Source organism: Molossus molossus, unplaced genomic scaffold (genome assembly GCF_014108415.1).
Source record: "Molossus molossus isolate mMolMol1 unplaced genomic scaffold, mMolMol1.p scaffold_m16_p_12, whole genome shotgun sequence".
NCBI classification, from domain to species: Eukaryota; Metazoa; Chordata; class Mammalia; order Chiroptera; family Molossidae; genus Molossus; species Molossus molossus.
In genome coordinates, this window is record NW_023425347.1 from 85,735,205 (window position 1) to 85,757,586 (window position 22,382).

The 22,382-nt window shown below is 42.8% G+C and overlaps 1 protein-coding gene across 1 annotated transcript in view; it reads left to right on the plus strand.

Annotated features, from left to right (window-relative positions):
- The first annotated feature begins 7,209 nt into the window (after positions 1 to 7,209).
- WASF2 (WASP family member 2) overlaps positions 7,210 to 22,382 on the plus strand; it is a 78,893-nt gene continuing 63,720 nt past the window's right edge. Inside the window, exon 1 of the mRNA XM_036257293.1 lies at positions 7,210 to 7,380. The gene's annotated coding sequence lies outside the window, so the exon portion shown is untranslated. The remainder of the gene's footprint in view (positions 7,381 to 22,382) is intronic.

Genomic DNA, 22,382 nt, shown 5'->3' on the forward strand with positions numbered 1-22,382 from the left:
TACCCCCACCCCACTAAATATTTAAATTACCTGAGGGCCCAGTTAATATCTTTCCACCTCTATACCTGCAGCTCCCAGTATAGGGCCTGGCATAGAACTAGACATGTTACTCTCTAGCCTTAATTTATTCAGTCCCTTTTGCAGGATCTGCACTACACATCATATTCTATGTTCCCACTTCATAACTCTGTCTGAGGAACTCCTACTCATTCTTCAATACCCCACTCAAATGACCCCCTCCTCTGTAAGCTTGTCCTAATCCCCCCGTAAAGTCCTATGCTTCTGTGAGCTCACAGCTCCTGAATTGCTGTCTCCCTCTTTTTTTTTTTTTTTTTATTTATTGATTTGAGAGGGAGGGAGAGAGAAAGAGAAACATTAATTTGTTGTTCCACTCATTTATGCATTCATTGGTTGCTTCTTGTATGTTTGTATGTGTTCTGACCTGGGATCAAACCCCCAACCTTGGCATATCGGGACAGCATTCTAACCAACTGAGCTACTTGACCAGGGCTGATGTCTCCTCTTCTACTGTAATTTTTTTTTTATCCTCAAACCCGAGGACATTTTTCCATTTTTTGTTCAGATAGAGTGGGGGGTGGGGGGAGAGGGAGAGAGAGAGAGAAACATTGACGTGAAAGGGACACATCGAGTGGCTGCCACCCGCAAGACTAACCAGGGACAGGGACAAACTGCAACCAAGGTACATGCCCTTAGCGGGAACCGAACCCGGGTCTCTCCGGACCGCAGGCCTATGCTCTAACCGCTGAGCCAAACCGACCAGGGCTGTAATTTTTGTTTTTAATGCTGCAAGTCTTCTTTAAAAAAAATATATATATATATGTTTTTTGTTTGTTTTTTATCCTCACCCGAGGACATTTTTCCATTTTTTGTTCAGATAGAGTGGGAGGGAGAGAGAGGAAGAGAGAGAGAGAGAAACATCGATGTGAAGGGTCACATCGAGTGGCTGCCACCCGCACGACCAACCAGGGCCGGGGACAAACTGCAACCGAGGTACATGCCCTTAGCGGGAACCGAACCCGGGTCTCTCCGGACCGCAGGCCTATGCTCTAACCGCTGAGCCAAACCGACCAGGGCTATATATATATGTTTTTATTGATTTTTTTTTTGAGAGAGAGGAAGGGAGAGAGAGACAGAAACATCGATGCGAGAGAGAAAAATCAATCCGCTGCCTCCTGCACTCCCCCTACTGGGGATCAAGCCAGGACCTCTCAGTCCATGGGATGATGCTCAATGCACTGAGCCACACCGGCTGGGCTTTTATTGTATTTTTTTTTTTTTTTTTGGTAATTTTTATATATGTATCTTCCTCACCAGATTGGGAGCCACTGACTGGCAGGCAGAGATTGGGGGGATGAATCCCTGGTCCCCAGTGCCCTGCACAGGCCTGGATAGAGCAGAGAGCAATATATCTTATTAATTGAATAGACTGCAAGGTGTCATAAAGGAGGGGAAATTCAGTCAGGATTTTGAAGGTAGGTGGAAAAAGAATAACATGTACTTACTAAGGGCATAGAGTCAGTATAGATAAAAACAAATAATATTAACAATAATCATGACCAACTATCACTGAGCACACCATAGTGTGATAGGTGAGAAGAGAGATTACATTCTGCCTCTTACTGGCTGTATGACCTTGGACAGTTACATAATCTCTCTGTCTCAGTTTCCTCATCTGTAAAATGGGGAATAGTAATGGTATCTACCTTATCAGGAAATAGACTAATATGTGCAAGGTGCTGAGAGCTGTGCCAGGCACACCTGGGCATAGTGTATCTTTGCTGTCATTATCTCCATTGCTGAGCACTTTGGTTGTGCCAGGCACTTTCGTCTGGCATCTCACTTAAGTCTTCACAGCAGCCTGAAAGGCAGGGATTGTTGTGTCCTTTTACAAAGAAATGTGGTGTAAGCAGGCCACTAACTGGGTAAGTGGCAGAAATGAGATTTGAACCATGGTCTCTCTGGCTTGCCGCCCACCAATGTTCCTTGACTGTGGCACCTGCCTGTAGGAGGAGGGGGAGGAAGAGAAGATGGCACAGTGGGAAGGCAGGGAGGCTTCACCAAGCTGGGGCCTCGGGAGCAGAGCAGCAGGCGTTTTTCTAGAGCTTTCATTTCCGTCTGCCTCTTCTGAGCAGGTGAAAAACCCCACAGAGGGCCCTTCACGGAGTTCTCCCCCTTTCCCTCCCCCTCCCAGCGATGCCTCTTCCCCAAGCTAGGAGGGGGAGGTCAGGCCTGCAGTGTGGGGCATGCAAGGGAGGGGAGTGAGGAGGTGGGGGAGCATCATTCCAGATCCTTTCCCTCCAGCACCCCCCTCATCCCCATCAAAGGAGGAGAGAGCATTCCAGGTGGAAGGAATGGCAAATGCAAAGGCTGTGGATTAAGGATGTGGAGGCGGGGAAAGCCTTGGAGCTTGGCTGGAACTGAGGTTGGGGCCCCCTGGGATTGCTCAGTGGAGAAGAACTTGTTTGATGAGAGAGAGGGAGAGAGGGAGGGAGGGAGGGAGGGAGGGAGGGAGGGAGGGAGGGAGAGAGAGAGAGAGAGAGAGAGAGAGAGAGAGAGAGAGAGAGAGAGAACACGAACCCAGCTAGAGCTGAGAATGCTGCCAGAGGTGGGGAAGTAGCTGGAGACCATCCTAGACTCTGAGAACAGAGCTCTCTACTGTCTTCCCCCCAGATAGGGGTGGCATGGAGGGATGGAGGGGTCAGGGTGATTTTTCTTGGTCTCTCCCTTTAGAATCCCTTAGCAGGCTTTGCTCTGCCAACTCTGTACCAGCCACTGGCTCATGGCTTCTTACGCATTCTCATGTTTTCTTTCCAGCTCTATAAGATCAGTATTATTCACTCCATTTTATAGATGAGAAAACTGAGGCTTAGCCAGATTATATAACTTGTCCAAAGTTATGCAGGGTGTAAAAGGCAGATTTTAGATTCAAACCCAGGACAATTTTTCAGAGATGGCTATTTTGCCTGTTATACTGGTTTGGGCTCCTTTCCCAGAGTGCTTGCCATCCCCATAGCAACAAGGAGAGGAACTCTTGTGCTGACAGAACTTCATAGTTTATGCAGGCCTTATTTTTTCTACTCCTTACAACAGCACCTTAGACAGGGTTGTTATCATCCCTATTTTATAGATGAGGAAACTGAGGCTCAGAGAGGAGGTGTGACTAGGTCAAGATTACAGAGCCATTAAGTGGCATAGTTAGGACTCAGACTCATTTATATCCCTGGCAGAGGAAGAAGATCTGTTTCCTGCTCTTATCAGCCTCAGGGCACAGGGAATAGACAAGGGTTACTTTTTAGAATTGATGGGAAAGGAATGAGGTTTGGCCTTCAGGAACCTGGGGACTTGCTACTGGCAGTGCATACTTTCATCCCTCTAACTCTAGGTGATAGCTCTAATTCTTTGAATAGAAGAGGGAGGGCTTGCCCTCAAGAACAGCAAACCCCTCAAGTTCAAATTTTGGTTTACATTTCAGCTGTGCTGCTTCCTGGCTGGGTAGCTTTGGGCAAGTCACCTAACCTCTCGGTGTTTCCTTTATCTCACTTGTAAAATGATGATAATACTAGACCTAACTCGTAGGACAGGCTATGTGGATTTATGAGTTAATGTATATTCAGCACTTAGCACATGGTTGGCACACAGTAAATGGTCAATGTTAGTGCTTATTACTACCACTATTAAAATGCACAGCATTACCCTCATCTGAAAGCAACTTGTCTATCTCTATTGTCTAAAAGGAGAAACTAAGCCTGGCTGGTGTGGCTCAGTGGATTGAGCATTGTCCCATGGACTGAGAGGTCCTGGTTCGATTACCAGTCAGGGCACCTGCCCAGGTTTCCAGCTCAGTCCCCAGCAGGGGGCGTGCAGGAGGCAGTCGGTCAATGTTTCTCTCTCACATGGATGTTTCTCTCTCTCCCCCTTACTCTATCTCTAAAAACTCAATAAAAGCATGTAAAATTATTTAAAAAAATAAAAGAAGAAACTAAGGCTCCTATTGCCAGTCAACCTTCAAGCAAAGCCCCAGAGTCTTACTTAGTACAGGTAGTAAATGCTGATATTAACAATAATAATTATTATTAAAATTAATATTCAACAGCTGCTTACTATGTGCCAATCACTGTGCTAAGTGCTTCCAAGTTTTTATCTCATTTAGTCCTCACAGCTCTGGGAAATAGAAACAATTATGATCTCCATTTTCTGGATAAGGAAACTGAGGCTCAGATAAGTGAAGTCACTTGCCCAGGGTCACAATGCTAGGAAGTGGTATAACTGTGATTTGAACCCAGGTTTTTTTTGTTGTTGTTGTTTTTTTAATCCTCACCTGAGGATATGCTTATTGATTTTAGAGAGAGTGAGAGAGAGAAACATCAATGTGAGAGAGAACAACAATTAGGTTGCCTTCTGTGTGTGCCCCTTCCAGGGATGAAACTCACAACCTAGGTATGTGCCCTGACTGGGAATCAAACTTGCACCCTTTCAGCATATGGGATGATGCTCTAACCAACTGAGCCACACTGGCCAGGGCTGAACCTAGGTTTGCCTGGCTCCAAGGTCTTTTATGACAAAGTCAGATGACAACTTGCCCAGTGTATAGACTCTTGCATCAGCTCTGTCCCAGATGCATCTACCTGCTGGATCTGCCTATCACTATCTGCCTCAGGATCACCTCCCTTAATGCTGGGAAGACCAAGCACGGGTTTATAGAGTGCCTTCTATGTGCCAGTGCCAGAATGCTTTATACACATTTCCACTTTGAAACCTCACCCCCACCTTATGACCCCCATTATTATCCCCATTTTTCAGAAGAGTAGCTGAGGCACAGAGAGGTGTGGTGACTGCTCAAGGTCAAACAGTCCAAAATAAGATGGCAGAGCCAAGATTCAAATCCAGATGGGTTGGCAAATCCAGAGCTTGCATTCTTTCAGGGACTATCAGAAAAGTACAGAAATCCTTGGAGAATAGCCCCACTTTCAAGGCCAGGTTCCTTCCTCTGTAACACCTCATTTGTTTAGGCCCCAGTGAGTTTTGCCCTCCCTCCCCATTGCCTATCTCTATTGGCCTAGATGCTTTCCACACCCTCTCCCTTGGCCTGCAACACTTCTCTCAACTACCTGTTGTCTAGTTAACCCCCACTCATCTAGACATCACCTCTTCAGGAAGCTTCCTCTGACCCCACCCCATCCCGACATTCACTCTTATAAACATATTGTACTTTGCCTTCTTGTTCCTTATCACAGTTTCTAATTGTATTTTGATTCATCTGATCATTTGTTTAACAACTTACTTCCTCATCAAACTCTAAGCTCCATGAGGGTCTGAGTCTATTTTGTTCACCACTGTAGCTGCATCACTGGCAGGCTGCCCTACATGGTTGGTGCTTAATAATTTTTTATTGAATAGATGAATTTATGAATGAATAAATCGCTACTAGGCACTTTTCACACATGGCTCATTAATTCCTCAATTAACTCATTGACTCCTCACAGCTGCCCATTTTAGAGAAGACAAAGGTGAGGTTCAGAGAGCTAGAAAGTGGTGGAGCTTGGATTCAATGGAAGGTCAGTCTGACCCCAAAGCCACTGATCTCTGCACAGCACCTGCTGCCTCCCAGCACCCACTGGCCACAGACAGGATTTAAATAGTAATTGATTGTCAGACCACATGTCCCAATTTGAGCCTGGAGGTCATGACTCAGCCAGCAGTGGGGCCATAGACACCACCCACTTGGTGGTCTCTGCTTTTTCTTAAAGTCTTAGGCTGCTTCCCCTCCTACTCCCTTCTTGATTTCCTTTTTCTTCCAGAGGGGGAAAAGGACTAGAAATTACAGCCAAGGTAGCCCTACTGGGAATAACAATCCTCAGTGAAAACAGCCCTGTTCTGAGCTCAGAGAGACCTGGATTTAAGTCCTGGTATGAAGGCTGCCCCGCTGAGGGCCCACAGTGGCGTCACTGCCCCTCTTGGAGCTTCTGTGCCCTCCTTTGGGATTCTGTCTGGATTGCTGATCAACCTGTCATCCCTAACTCATTTCCTGATTCTTAGGATACCAGAAACAGCTCAGGCACAACCCTTTCCCCCTGAAACCTTAGTGATTAACAATAGCTGGGGGCGGGGGCGGAGGCAGAGGCGGGGGCGGGGGCGGGGGCGGGGGGTGGTGGGGAGCTGTGCCAGTCTTTGGTGACTAGAGAGATGCGAAACTGGCCTGGCACCCTCAAGACCGTCCCTGGAATGCTAAAGGATTGGGGGAGGAAAGTCTGTCTCAGGAGACACCATGCTTGGAAGGAAGACATACAGGAATGGAAGCCAAAAGATACAGGTCTGAGTCCCAGGGTTGTTTCAAATTCCCTGGGTGACCCAGGGTAAGTCATAGAGTTTCTCTTCTGCAAAACAAGAACACTATCTGCCTTACAGAGTTGCTCTAGAGAATTAAATGAGGTATCTTTGCTAACTTGAGAATGTCACATTGATATCCAGCTGCAGCCCTTTAGAATAAACACGATGCACATATACCCACTCATACATAAATCTTCATCAAACACTCCAGGACGTGAGACAGACGGGGCTGCTTCTATTTCTCAGAAGAACTGAGACTCAGATAAATTCAGGGAGTAACCTGAAGTCGCTGAGTGAGGTGGCTGAACTAGGGTCCAGCTCACCCCTGACCCTGGTCTTTCAGAACCATCTCCCAGTCCCAGGACCCCAGGCCTGGAGGCGGGGTGGACCCTTTAGCAGAAGGTTGGAGCCGGTGACTCACTCTCTCCACCCTACTTTCTGCCGGACCTGAGGAAGAGACAAAACTATCCGCAACTTGAGGGGTGTTCACAGCAAGTTCATGAGCTTGTCCCTCCGCTCCACCAAAAATACTGGTTCTTTTAACCCTAAGAAAAATAATTAATCTTTCAATACACTTTGTATGACTTTTTACACTTTCTTAGGTGGAACATTCCTACTATGAATTTATGGGTTGATTTAGTTTAATCTCCACCTCTACTTCACTTGGTTTGTCCTCTCGCTGTTTACTCCGATTGCGGAAGTAGCTCGGGTGGAGCTCCCGGGACGGGACTCCTGAGTACGTCTTTTGCGTAGCTATTTAACTGGCATTGCATACAGGCCAATGAAATGCCCGAGAGCCCCAGGAGGGTGGGACAGAGAGCCAATCAGGGCCTTTGGCGGGGTGTGGCTGCGTCCCGGGGCGGGGAATCGCGTAATGGCGGACGCGGGCCGGTTGAGCACGGCTGGGGGCGTAGCGCACTGAGGGGCGTCCCGCAGTGTGGCAGCCGGCTAGGCGGCCCGCGGTAACAGACCCCAGGCGGGAAAGAGCGACCAGCCGCCTGTCTGTCGCTGAGGGCGACTGCGCAAGACCAGGTGAGCAACAAGTCCCCACGGGCGGGCCCCGCTGTGAGGTGCTGGGCCCGGCCGGCCACCCCACCCGAGCCGCGCTGAGTCCTGCGGGAGTTGGGGCCTCGCCCTCACCACGGACCCGAAGAGGTCGTGTGAGCGGTCTGCGCCGGGTGGCGTCTTACTCTCCACTTCCTTCCCTAGGGAGGAGGTGTCCTGGAGATCCCCTCGGAGACTGGAGGGGTCCGCCAGTCTGTGAGATTTCGAAAGTGCCCAACCTGACCTAGCTCTGCCACCAACTCGCTGAGTGACGTTGGGCAAGTCACTTCCCTCTCTGGGCCTCAGTTTCCCCATTATTAAAGCGGAGGCTTTGCGGTCAGATGTACACGAGTGGATCCCAGATGTTTGAGATCTTGGGCAAGTTCTTCCTCAGGCGGAGACATAGTTTCCATCTATGGGCCATGAAGGAATTGAGGTGCACTTTGGGACCCCTGGCCTGCTAAGTTGCCAAGTGGCGGTTGGGACTGTGTGTGTACACGTACGTATGTGTACAGGACGGTGCTGCAGTGTAAGGAGGAGGTACATATTGTTCAGGATGTACTGCAGAATAAGGGTTGGCCAAAGGGGCTCTTCCACTAAGCCTTGGATGGACCCCAGCCTAGAATGTAACGATGTTTTGGTCCTTCATGATCCTAGAGCCTCTGGGACGGGGAAGTTTTATAAAGTTCTCCATAAAAATCAGAAAAGGAAGGAATTCTTGGAGCCTTTTGGGGCTGTGACTGAAATTTAGGCCCAAAGAATTCAGAAGGATTAGGAGGAGGGAGAACATTTATGGCGCTCCTACTATGTGTCAGACCTTTAGGCATATGTTCTTATTTAATTTTTAAAGCAACTGTTGATAATTTATACATAAGGAAACTAAGTTAAGGAATTAAGTTACTTGCTCAAGGTCACCCTACGTAAGGTGCAGAGCTTACCAAAGATAAGGTTGTTTCCTTAGAGACTCACTGGGCAAGGGGGAAGTCTCTGTCCACTTAAAGGAAGTTTGCTTTGTCACAAACGGGGGGAGGGGTCTGGTCCTAGATACTTCTGGCATGGAGACAGGTTGGGTCTTGATCTCTGTGAGTTGGAAAGGACGATTTCTAAATTGTGAAAGTCACTTTGAAGTGTGTTCGAACTTCTGAGAGCTCAGTTTGAATCCTGACTGGGTGGCCTATAGAAGAAAGTTCACCAACTATTGGTGTATAGACTTGACACTTGGTTCAGAGTGGTGCGAGCCTAGTAACTTTTTCTCCTCCCTATGAAGGCCAAGTTTTCTTGGGATGAGAGAAGTTTCAAATTTGTTAGTTCAAATTTCTTTGGATTCCTAGAGTGAAAGGTTCAATAGCCTGTCTCTGATTGAGCATGTTACCTTCTTTGTGCTCTCTGTTATCTAACTTCTGGCTGAGTGAAGATTGTGGACCTGGATTGGGGAGGTAGTTGGGTACTATAAGTTGCAGCCCTTAATTTTTCCAAACCTCAGCACTTTTGGTTAATCAAAATGGTAGGACCGTCAACGTGTATTGTTCTCATATGTCAATGGTAGGGAAGAAAATTGGAAAAGGAAGTTGCTGAGAAAGAGGGCGTTTCTTAGCAGTGGAGCCAATATGTCTTTGTTTGAAATTCTAAAACCAGAAAGCAGTAACTGAAGGAGGAAGGAAGGAAAGAACTGTGAAACTCTTCTTCCCGTTCAGATATATGTAAGAGCTGTTTCTGTTGCTGTCCCTGTCCGGGACTCTGCTTTTACAGAAAAATCGATTGTAATTTGTTCAACGTTCAGAAATTATAATCTGGAAGAAAATAATTTTAAATCTTAAACCCTCTGAGGTAAACTTTTTAAAAAATCAGAACATTTACTTATTAGTGGATGATTCTTTTTTCTCAACATAATTAACCAATTGCAGTCTTTGGGTTAGTTTTACCATGACTTAAATTATTGCATTTTAACCTAAGAGGAACTGATTTGGTATTAGATAATGCAAATATCACCTTCACTTGAAAAACACATAATGGTGTGTCAGGTTTTTGACATTTGTTAAAAGTATTTTTAATGCTTTAATTAATTAGTTTAAATGTTTTATTTTAAAGGATTGTGTATTGTGAATAGTTGTTAAGACATTGAATTTATTGCATGTGAAGATCTATCTTTATTCTCAGTATTGGTTATATTTTCTGTTTAAGATTTAGTTTTAATTAGTATATCAGTCCACAGTACCTTGTGGCCAAATAAATAAATAAATAAAAATAAAAGTTCTTAGGGCCGCAGGTGTTTCTGAATTTAGAATTTTTTGGATTTTAGAAACGGAATGTGGTACACTCACTGTGATTATGTAACATCCCAGAGAGGTCTGGGGCAGCACCTTATAATTAAACCCATTACTATTTCTGTAATAAAATGTCAGAATATTTATACCAACTGGGATAAACAAATACTATAAATAGCCTCATGTCATTTCACATCAGGTTTTACTGCCAAATGAATAATGAAAAACTTGTTTTTTGCAGCCTTTTGGATTTTGGAATTGAAGTTAAGGGATTGTAGAACTCGATGGATAAAACATATATGATGACAAGAACAATTACAAGGAAAAATACTGTAAACCAAGCTAATTTCAAAGTCGTGGATTCTAAGAACAGTAACATAGAAGAGACTTTTTTTTTTTTCTTTCATACAATAATCTTATTCTAATTAATACATGCCAGTGTGGATTTTTCCTTAAGTACCAATTTTACCTTTTAATAAACTCATTGGTCCCTGTTTTAGATGTTTGACTAATACTTTATACCCCTCTCTCTTTTTTATGTTTTTATTGATTTTTAGAGAGAGAAACATTGATCACTTGTCTCCCAAAGATACCCCAATGGGAATCAAGCCCCACAACCTTGGAATGTGCCCTGATTGGGAATCGAACCAGTGATCTTTTGGTGCACAGAACAGTGGTCAATCAACTGAGCCACACTGGCCAGGGCTACTCCTCTTTTTAATAAAGTAATTTATAGTGTCGTATGTTCTTCTTTGTATAGCAATTAAGAGAATTGTACCTTTTCTATATAATTTAGAGAATACTTACCAGGTGAGGATCTGTAGACTCATGTTTGCAGAATTTAAAGCTGATGTTCCCTTCAGGGTGGTGTTTAGTATGTCATCACTGCTGGATAGGATTTATGTCAGAAATATTTATTTTTACCCTGGCTGAGAGGCTCAGTTGGTTGAAGCATCGTCCGTACGCCAGAAAGGTTGCAGGTTCGATTCCAGGTCAGGGCACATACCTAGGTTACAGGTTTGATCCCCAGTTGGAGTGTGTATAGGAGGCAACCGATTGATGTTTCTTTCACATCAATATTTCTTTCTCTCTCTCCCCCTTCCTCTCTCTTAAAAAAAAAAATCAATAAAATATATCCTTGTGTGAGGATAAAAAAAGAAAAGAAACATTTATTGTTAATTTATGAAGCCTCCACAATTTGCACATCTTGGAAAGGAGTTACTAAAATGTTCAATTTAGAGTATTTTTATTTTAAGCACATACTATATGAGAAACTTGATTTTACCAGCCTTATGAATTTGGGTGATTTCTTTAAATGGCCAAGGACCTCTAAGAGCAAATTTACAAAAACCCAGTCTACTCTTTTCTTGGACACTCTATAGACTGAGGTGACTGGTATTGTTGAAGGTTAAAGAATTATTTTTTTCTAAGAGAAGCTCCATGATGGCGTGAATTAGAAAGATTCTGGACTTCAGGATACCACATAGCCTTATCCTTCTACTTGGGGTGTCTCCACAGTTCCTGAGAATAGTACTGTCACTGCGTGGACGAGAGAAGGGTGTGGAAAAGTGTATCAGGAGTTGCAGGTGGAGTTGGTGTACAATTGGACTAGGGAATAGGAGCAATTCTTATCCAGATTACTCTAGTTTCTTCTGTTTTATGAGCACAGATAATACTGTAAAAGGATTACAAATTAGTGAACTAACGTCCTATTCCAAGTCCGTTGTTATTATAGATAAATTCTTCAAGACAGGAAATGTGTCTTATACTTCTTTTGTATTCTGTAATCCCTAAAGGCCAGGGAAGCAAACTTGTCTTGCATCAGAATTTACCATTTAGCCCTGGCTGGTTTGGCTCAGCAGTTAGAGCATTGGCCCGTGGACAAAGGAGTCGCGGGTTCAATTCCGGTTGAGGGCATATACCTTGATTGTGGTTGGGTCCCCAGCCCTGGTCAGGAGGCAACCAGTTGATGTGTTTCTCTCACATAGGTGTCCCTCCCCCTTTCCCCCTTCCCCCTCTTATTCTCCCCTTTTCCCCCCTCTATCTGAAGATAAGTGGGAAAAAAATATCCTCAGGTGAGGATTTAAAAAAAAAAAGAATTTACCATATTCATATTTGGGCCCTGGCCAGTTTGGCTCAGCAGTTAGAGCGTTGACCTGCAGACCAAAGGGTTGTGGGTTCGATTCCTGGTCGGGGGCATGTGCCTGGGATGCAGATTCAATACCTAGTCCTGGTTGGGGTCCTGTGGGAGGCAACCAATTGATATGTCTCACTCTTTGTTTCTCTCTCACTCTCTTTCTCTCTCTCTCTACCTTTCCCTTCCACTCTAAAAATCAATGGAAAAAATATCTTTGGGTGAGGAATACACACACACACACACCCCCATTTATATCCTGGGAGCTTTTAAAAACAAAATTTTTTTTTAAACTGATTTTTAGAGAGGAAAAGAGAGAGAGAAACATCGATGTGAAAGTGGAACATTGATTGGCTGCCTCCTGCACACCCTTCACTGGGGATCAAGCCCCCAACTTGGGCCTGTGCCCTGACTTGGAATTGAACCAGCAATCCTTTGGTGCATGGGACGATGCCCAACCAATTGAGCCACACTGGCCAGGCCTGGCTTGGGAAGTTGGATGTCAATGTACAGCCAGAACCACTGACATAAGCACATTGTAGGTTCTCAATAAATATATATTGATTAATTTACTATTGATCATGGCATGAATTGAATAGGGTGGAAGAGGCCCCAGACTTTTGTGTTGTTAATCCTTACCCAAGAATATTTTCTCCACTGATTTTTAGAGAGAGTGGAAGGAAGGGGGCGGGGGAGAGAGAGAGAAGCATCAATGTGAGAGAGACACACCAATTGGTTGCCTCCTGCACACACCCTGACCGGGGCTAGGGATTGTACCTGAGACCCTTCGGTGTATCGGCCGACACTCTTAACCACTGGGCCCAGACTTTTTCATGAAGTAAAATACTTTCCCAAGGTACCAACACACATCTAACAGTGGCAGATCTGGACCCATGGTTAGTTCATTGTTAGCTGCTCTGCCAGCATTACCACCCTGATTTTGTGACCTAGGCAGGATTAGTCTATGTCAATAGGCAACTCAAAGTTTTGTTTACTTCTTGAGTGGTGGCCTAAGATCTATTCTGCTGGCAATTGCTAAACTTGGAATAGATAGAAGTAAGAATTGTTGGGGAATCGGGTGAGGGAGGTGGACTGCTGGACACCAGCGATGCTAGGGGAAGATATATGGAAAGTTGTAATTTCACTGGGTCTCCAACACATAACACAGTGCACGGAACATAATTGGTGTTCCATAACTTTTTGTTGACTGAGGAAATGAATGGCTCTCTGTTAGCAAAGACGTGTATGAGCTGTGAAATAAGATGCCTCCTGTTCATCCTTCAGAACTGAGCTAAGATGTCATTTCTGTGAAGCATTCTCAGGAAAAGTTGAGTGACTCCTTTGTATGTTTTCTCCTTCCTTAAAGCATTTATCAGATTAAAATCTGATACAGTATCAGACAAATTACAAAACTCTTTCCCCTACCTGACTGTGAGCTCCTTAAGGGCCAGACTATATTGGTTTATTTTTGTATGATTAGTGTTCAACATACAATAAAAAATGTAATAGATTCTCCCGGCTGGTGTGGCTCAGTGGATTGAGCGACATCTCACAGATTGAGAGGTCCTGGCCAATTCCCACCCGGGGCATGTCCCCAGGTTGTGGGCTCCATCTTCCACCATGCCGATTGATGCTTCTCTCTCACATTAGTGTTTCTGTCTCTCATTCCCTTCCTCTATCTTAAAAAAACCACCCACAAAATAAAAACATATTAAAAAAAAAAAAGATGTAGTGGATGCTAAATTATGGCCTCTGTCTTCTCCTTCATTCTTGTAGGCGTCTCTTCCAATTCTTAGTCTTTTCAGTTCAGATCAGCATTCATTTATTTTTCTGAGAGGCAGGTCTTTCTTGGACCTTGGTAGAGTTTCTCAACCTTGGCATTATTGACATTTTGGGCTGGATAATTCTGTAATTGTGGGTAGCTTTTCTGTGCATTGTAGCATGTTTAGCAGCATTCCTGGTTTCTACCTACTGCTTATGACAACCAGAAATGTCTCCAGATATTGTTAAATGTCTCCTGAAGGGAAAGTTGTCCCCTCTTTAGAACTACTAAATCAAGAGTAGGGGTGGTGGTTAGTCATAGAGGGAAGTGAGTATATATGTCCTCAGGTGTACATTCCTCATATTCCTTCTTACTATTATACTTTCTCTTGTCTCTGACTTTTGGATGATAAAGAAAAATGAGGGAAATCAGGTGACGACCTTAAAATAGCCCCATTATTTTTATTCTGTTCAAATTTATTTTATTTGGTTTAAATATATTAGAGCAGTTGCCCGGCCGGTGTAGCTCAGTGGTTGAGCGTCAACCCATGCACCAAGAGGTGGCCAGTTCAGTTCCCTGTAGGGGCACATGCCCAGGTTGTGGGCCTGATCCCCAGTGGGGGACATGTAGGAGGTGGCCAGTCAGTGTTCTCATTCATTGATGTTTCTGTCTATCTCTCTTCCTCTCTCTCTCTCTCTAAAATTAATAAAGAAAAAAAAACCAAAAACATTAAAATAAATAAATATATTAGAGCAGTGCAGATAGCTAAATTATTTATGCAGACAGATCTGTGTAAAATCAGTTTCTATCATTGATTAGATGGAACAAAGAATTACTAGAATATTACTACCTTGCATAAAAGGCTGGTTTTTTTTGAAAAGCTCATAGCTGAAAAGTTTAACACCTAAAGAATAATCAGCATTGGTTTTATAGAGAACTTGTCAGGATTCTTTGCTAATTTTTGAGCTTCATGGCTAAAATATATATATATATATATATATATTTTTTGTTCAGATAGAGTGGGAGGGAGAGAGAGGAAGAGAGAGAGAGAGAAACATCGATGTGAAAGGGACACATCGAGTGGTTGCCACCCGCACAACCCAACCAGGGCCGGGGACAAACTGCAACCGAGGTAGGTGCCCTTAGCGGGAACCCAACCCGGGTCTTTCTGGACCGCAGACCGACGCTCTAACCACTGAGCAAAAAAATATTTCTTTTGGTGTCCCTGCATAGATACTTTATAACTCTAAAAAACACATTTAGGCCTTGGCTGGTGTGGCTCAGTTGGTTTAGCGTTCTCCCATGCACTAAAAGGTCACTTGTTTGATTCCTGGTCAGGGTACATAATTAGGTTGTGGGTTCCCTGGTTGGGGTGTATAGGGGAGGCAACTGATTGATGTTTCTCTATCACATCGATGTTTCTGTCTTTCTTCCTCCCTTTCTCTCTCTCCAAAAAAAAAAAAAAAAATCAATAAAAACGTGTTTAAAAAACACGTTTAGTCAATGGGCATGTTTTTCTAAGCTCAGTATTTTTTTACGATAGGTATATTGGTCAAGGCAGCAGTCCTTGGTCCCTTTAGACTTTCATAAAGTGATGACAAGTTAGTAGTAACATTTGGGGGCTTTATTCTCCTTTGGCCAACCCTCCACAAATAACATTATAATCATTCATGTCTTAGTAACCATTAAAGTGAAGTTGAATGAGTTTTTTTTTTTTCGGTTCCCTTAGAAGTTATGAATGGTACTCTAGAGAATTCAAATGTATAGTTATGAATGGTATCTCAGAATAGTTACCATTTATGTAAATGAAACACTCTTAACTTAGAAACCAAACAGAATTGAATTAGAAAAGAGAAGAATAGAAACAAGAATTGTTGAATGCTTGCAGAGGAAATAATGTTCAGATATAGAAGTATCTCAGAAAAATTTGCTCTTCAGCGTGACTTCCACTAATAAAGAAATTGATGGGAGTGGCTATTAAATTTTGCCTGTGATACTATTTTTCAAGCTGTTTTTCTTTTTTGGTAAAATATTGAAAAGTCTGAGACATACTCTCTTAGTTGTAAGATTAATTACAGTTGAACAGAATTAAGTTTCTTAATTTTTGAATATAGAAGACCTTTTGGGAAGAAGTAGTGGTTCAGCCTAGTTCCAGTTTGAGTGAATATGTGTGTATATGCACACATACACATTCATGTACATATAAATGATGGTGACATTTAAACTTTGTAATTCACACAGTAAAGTAATAAAAGCATTTCTTTTATTCTCAAGCATTTAGAATTGAGACCCTTTTCGCCCCTGATGATGCCATTGTTCCAGCAAGTACTCAGTCTATAAAATTCCTCTCAAATTGTTATCTTGAGAAATTGTTTAACTGTGTAAAAGAAGCTCTTGTGTTATGCCCATTGATGTTTCTTTCTATTCACAATTGAGAACTGTAAATAAATTTCCCTTTGTAAGAATATTGATAGTCCCTAAGGAATAGTTTTTTAAAAAACATATATTTTCTATATTGATTTTAAAGAGAGGGAGAGATAGAAACATTGATGAGCCGGGCCAGTGTGGTTCAGTGGTTGAGCATCAACCCACGCACCAAGAGGTCGCTAGTTCGAGTCCCAGTCATGGCACAGGCCCAGGTTGTGGGCCTGATCTCCAGTTGGGGGCATGCAGGGAGCGGCAGTTGATGTTCTCTCTCGTTGAGGTTTCTATTTCTCTCTCCCTTTCCCTTCCTCTCTCTCTAAAATCAATAAAGAAAAAAAAATTATTTAAGAAACATCGATGAGAGAGAACATCTATCTGCATATCTCCACTGAGGATCGGGCCCATAACCTGAGCCTGTGCCCTGAACCAGTAATCGAACTGGTGACCTCTTGTTGCGTGGGTTGACACTCAACCAGTGAACCACACTGGCTGGGCTCTAAGGAATAGTTTTTGATACCAAAGGCGTCTGTGGAATTATGAGAAGTATAAGACCAACTTTGCATCCTTCTTTATTTTTAAAGCTGCTTCAGCATTCATTGGGTGATCATTTGCAAAGCACAGTGCTCCCACTTTGATCTATACTATTACAGTCAGTCCTCAGCACTTGAGATAAATTATATTACGTAAATAGCTACCTTTTATAGATAAACAGGCCTCAGAAAGGTTAAGTAACTTCCTTAAAGTCACTCAACTAATAATGGATTTGAGATTGAACCCTGTCTTTTTTTTTAAATGAGATTTTTTAAAGGTAAAATTTATATACAGTGAAATGCCAGTATATAATTAGATGAGTTTTGACAAATATAAACACGTGTAGCCAACACTCCAATCAAGAGATAGAACATTTCCATAACCCTTCAAAGTTTCCTCATACCCCTTCCAGTCAATCCCCACTGCCTTATAGGCAGCTGCTATTCTGATTTCTATCCGTACATATTAATTTCGCCCTTTATTGACTCACAATATGTACTCTTTTGTGTCTGAATTCTTCTGTTCAATGTGAAGTTGGTTTTTTTCCAATCTGTTTTTATTGATTTTTTTTTTTTTTTTTTTTTAGGGAGAGAGGACTGGAAAGAGAGAGAAACATTGATATGAGAAAGATAGAACGATTGGCTGCCTCCCGCACTTCCCCTCACCGGGGATCAAGCCTGAAACCTGGGCATGTGCCCTCACCAGGAATCGAACTGGGACCTCTCAGTCCATAGGATGATGCTCAGTCTACTGAGCCACACTAGCCGGGCCAACATGAAGTTCTTGAGATTCATCCACATCGATTTACATATCAGTATGAACTCAAGTCTTTTGATACATACCTAGAGTTCTTTCCAACAAACTATAGCTTCTTATTTGCTTATTCTTACATCACATATATATTTTTTTGCTTCGGTGTCCACATGTAATTTACTTCCCTTTTCTAATATCCTAGATTTATTTGTTTTTAAAATCTCTTTGAAATTACAAAAGTAATATGTGCTCATTGCAACAAATTACACAACCAGAAGTGAATAAAGAATGAAAGTTTCCTCAGATTTATTTTATTTTTTTGTTCAGATAGAGTGGGAGGGAGAGCGAGGAAGAGAGAGAGAGAAAAAACATCGATGTGAAAGGGACACATCGAGTGGTTGTCACCTGCATGACCCAACCAGGGCTGGGGACAAACTGCAACTGAGGTACGTGCCCTTAGCAGGAACCGAACCCAGGTCTCTCTGGACCGCAGGCCGATGCTCTAACTGCTGAGCCAAACCAGTCAGGGCCTCAGATTTATTTTTATTTCTGCCTTTTTCCAACTATGAAAATGAATACTCTTTGTAAAACAAAAAAAAAATGAAGTAGAGAATAAAAATCACCCATAATCCCACCAGTTAGCATTTTGATATATTTTCCTCTTTCACTGCACTTTGTTTACCATAGATGAAACCATAGTTTAGGGATTTTTAGGCTTCCCTACTTATATTAGGTTTGTCACATCCTCATTAATCAGTTCTTGTTATTTCAATGTTCATGCTTGTGGTCACCCTAAATCTGAGTAGCTGGCAGTGACCTTGGCTGAGTTGGCCTTGTCAGGCAACATTTTTGAATACTCAGCTGTACACTCCTTTGTCACTAAACTCATTCTTGTATATCCAACATCCGACATTTCTTGTAGAGTAGGAGGCAGTATAGTTCTTTGGTTACGAGTATAGATTCTGGAATCCCTCCATTTGAGTTTCATATGTTGGCTTCTTTCCTTACCAACTCAGTATATACTCTTGGGCAATGACTCTTACTTAGCCTTTGTTTTCTCATCTGTAAAATGGGGACTTGTCTAATTTTACTGTAAAATGTAGAATACATCTCAAAAGGCATTGGAAGGATTAAATGGTATCCTTATTTAGTCCAGTGCTCAATAAAACTTAACAATTGTAGTTATAAATTAAGAAATGGCATATTTGATCCCATAAAATTTTGATCAAGACTATCTAGCCCAGAATTTTACTGCTTGGGGGAAAGGGATGAAAATGTCAAATTTAAAATTTAGGGCTTTGTTGTCCAAAATTAATCACTTCTTTTAGGAATTTATTATGGAACTATCACCCATGAATTAATCTAGACTATCTTTGAATTGTTATTATTTAAACATTTTTATTTTTATTGATTGAAAGACAGAGAGAGAGTGATTGATTTGTTGTTCCACTTATTTATTCATTCATTGGTTGCTGCTTGTATGTGCCCTGACCTTAACCTTGGCGTATGGGAATGGCGCTCTAACCAACTGAGCTACCCGGCCAGGCTGAATTATTTTTTCTTTTATTTTGTACTCCACATCAGAGTAATGAGTTTTAGTGCTTTACTTACTGGACTAGGTAGTAAACTGTTACTTTTTTCCCCTCTTTATCGTTTTTAGAGAGAGAAAGGGAGAGGGAGAGAGAGATAGAAACATCGATGAGAGCCCTGGCCGGTTTGGCTCAGTGGTTAGAGCGTCGACCTGCGGTCCGGAGAGACCCGGGTTCGGTTCCTGCTAAGGGCACGTACTTCGGTTGCAGTTTGTCCCCGGCCCTGGTTGGTCGTGCGGGTGGCAGCCACTCGATGTGTCCCTTCACGTCGATGTTTCTCTCTCTCTCTCCCTCCCACTCTATCTGTACAAAAAATGGAAAATAATCCTCGGGTGAGGATTAAAAAAAAAAAGAAACATCGATGAGAAAGAACATCAATTGGCTGCCTTCTTCATGCCCGCCCCCCCACACTGGGGATTTGGCCTACAACTTGGGCACCTGCCCTGACCTGGAATGGAACCATTGACCTCTTGGTGCATGGGTCAATCAGTGCTCAACCACTGACCCACACCAGCGGGGTGTAAATTGTTACTTCTTACTGGTCCTAATAAAAGCAGTAGCTGCTGGTCCTGGCCAGTGTGGCTCAGTGGGTTGAGCATCATCATGTGCACTGAAAGTTCACTAGTTTGATTCCTGGTCAGGGCACATGCCCAGGTTACAAGTTAGGTCCCTGGTGTGTGTACGGGAGGCAGCTGATAGATGTTTCTCTGTCTCTCTCTTCCTACCTCCCTTCCTCTCTCTCTAAAATCATTAGAAACATTTTTTTAATTTTTTATAAAAGCAATAGCTGCTGGGTAGTAAGTGTATACTATGTGCTAGGCATTGTGCATATCTCCATCCTCACACCAATCCTTCAAATTAGTCATTATTTACAAAAGAGAAAAGTGAGGCTTAGAGAAACTCAGGAATGAGCCCATGGTCACACAGCTAAGCCTACTGGGACTAGAATTCAAAACCAATCAAGCTCCCTTCCTTCTTTTCCCCCCTCTCCCTCTCCTTCGCCCTCGCCCTCTCCACCCCCCTCTCCACCCTCCTCCCTTTACCTCTCCCTCCTCCCCCTCTTGACATAAAACTCCTTTCTGATTATAAAACCTGGGCTTAAATTTTGTCTTTTAGCCCGGCTGGTGTGGCTCATTGGTTGAGCGTCGACCCATGCACTAAGAGGTCGCCAGTTCGAGTCCTGGTCAGGGCACATGCCCAGGTTGTGGGCCTGATCCCCAGTTGGGGGCATGCAGGAGGTGGCCAATCGATGTTCTCTCTCATCGATATTTCTATCTCTCTCTTCCTCTCTCTCTAAAATCAATAAAGGCAAAATATTTTTTAAAAAATTTGTTTTTTAAATAAGTTTTTATTTATTTTTTAGTGAGAAAGGGAGGGAAGGAGAGAGAGAAACATCAGTGTGAGCATGCCCCTTGCTGGGTATCGAGCCTGCAACCTGGGCATGTTCCCTGACCAGGAGTCAAATTGGGACCTCTCAGTCTATGGGACAACTCTCAATCCACTGAGCCACACCAGCCACGTTGGGCTTAAAAAAAAATTTTTTTTTTTAAATCTTCACCTGAGGGTATTTTTCTGTTTATCTTCAGAGAGAGTAGGAGGGAGGGAGGGCGGGAGGGGGAGAAACACACGGCTGGGCTGGGCTTAAATTTTTTTTTTTTATCCTTACTGGGGGACATTTTTCCATTCTTTGTTCAGATAGAGCAGGAGGGAGAGAGAGGGAGAGAGAGAGAGAAAAATATCGACGCGAAAGGGACACATCAAGTGGTCGCCACCCGCACGACCCAACCAGGGCCAGGGACAAACTGCAACCGAGGTACATGCCCTTAGCGGGAACTGAACCTGTGTCTCTCCAGACTGCAGGCCGATGCTCAAACCGCTGAGCCAAACTGGCTAGGGCTGCGCTTAAATTTTTAAAAAACATACTTTATTGTTTCTTTAGACTGGTTTATAAGTTCTGTGATTTGTTGTTGTTGTTAATCCTCACCCTAGGACATTTTTTACATTGATTTTTTTTTTTATTTTATAAAAGGTGGGGGGCCGGTGGAGAAAGAAACATTGATGTGAGAGAGACTTCGATTGGTTGCCTCCCACACTCGCACGGACTGGGCTAGGGATGGAACTTGCAACCCAGGTACATGCCTTTGACTGGGAATCAAACCTGTGACCCTTCAGTGTGTGGGTCAACACTATAACCACTGAGTCACACCAGCCAGAGCTATATCTCTATTTATATATATATATATATATATATATATATATATATATATATATATCTGTTTTTAAAAAATCTGTATGCATGCAGAAGTTCCTCTGTCCTTTGGTCTTTTTGGATACCTTTGTATGTCTTCTCTGTTTTACCTTTTTTTGTACAATGATGACCACAACTGCACATTCTATTCTAGGTACAGATACACTTTGGTTTGTACAAGGGCAGGATAATGTGTTCTGTTTCCAAAGCTTTCATAACAGCCAACATTTTGTTGCCTTTTGGTAGCTCTTTCAGGATAAGTCCAGGGACTTGGAAACTCTTCTATTGTAACAGGTAGCTTTAGAGCTCATCATCTGATAATTATAGTTTGGACTATTTTTCCATTTGCATTACCTTATTTTTGCTACATGGATGGTATTTTCCACATTTCTCAATATGCAACTTTGTGCCATCATACTTCTAGCTATTGCTGTAGAATTATCTGCAAACTGAGAAGATTTCACTATTTTTTTTCTAGATAATTTCTAAAAATGTTACTTGTGATAGATTTCATTTAGCATTAATCCCTGGGGGATCCCTTTGTTTACACATCTTTATCTAGAGAAGGGGCTATATCAGAACTGCCTTATTTCTGTTTCTAAATGAATTCTCAGGGTGGAGGGGTGGATTAGTCGCCTTGAATTGTATTTATTTGCTGTTTTCAGAAGCCTTTGGACAAGGTTTTTTTGTGTGTTTTTAAAAATTCTATCTATTCTCATTATATCATGTATCCTCTCACTTCAAGTATGCATATGTATTACAGTAGGTTCTCTGTAATTTTAAATGATCTACAATAGTATAATGCCCAGTATTGAATTTTTAGTGTAACATTCAACAAATTTACTGAGTACCTGCTATGTGCCAGTAAGTACAAGGAATATAACTCAGTGACTATGAGAATCAAGATACCTTCTCTCATGTACTTTAAGGAGGCTTGGATAGACAGTAAAAACAAACAAACAAACAAAAAAACACATAAATTAAATGATGAAAGATTGTGATAGGTTATGAAGAGAATAAAATAGTGTGCTATGCCCTCGCCGGTTTGGCTCAGTGGTTAGAGCGTTGGCCCGTGGACCAATGAGTCGTTGGTTTGATTCTGGTCAAGGGCACGTACCTGGGTTGCAGTTCATCCCTGGCCCTGGTCGGGTCATGCGGGAGGCAACCAAGTCTATGTGGCTCTGTCACATTGATGTTTCTCTCTTTCTCTCTGTCTGTCTGTCTGTCTGTCTGTCTGTCTCTCTCCTTCCCTCCCATTCTATCTGATGATAAATAGAAAAATATC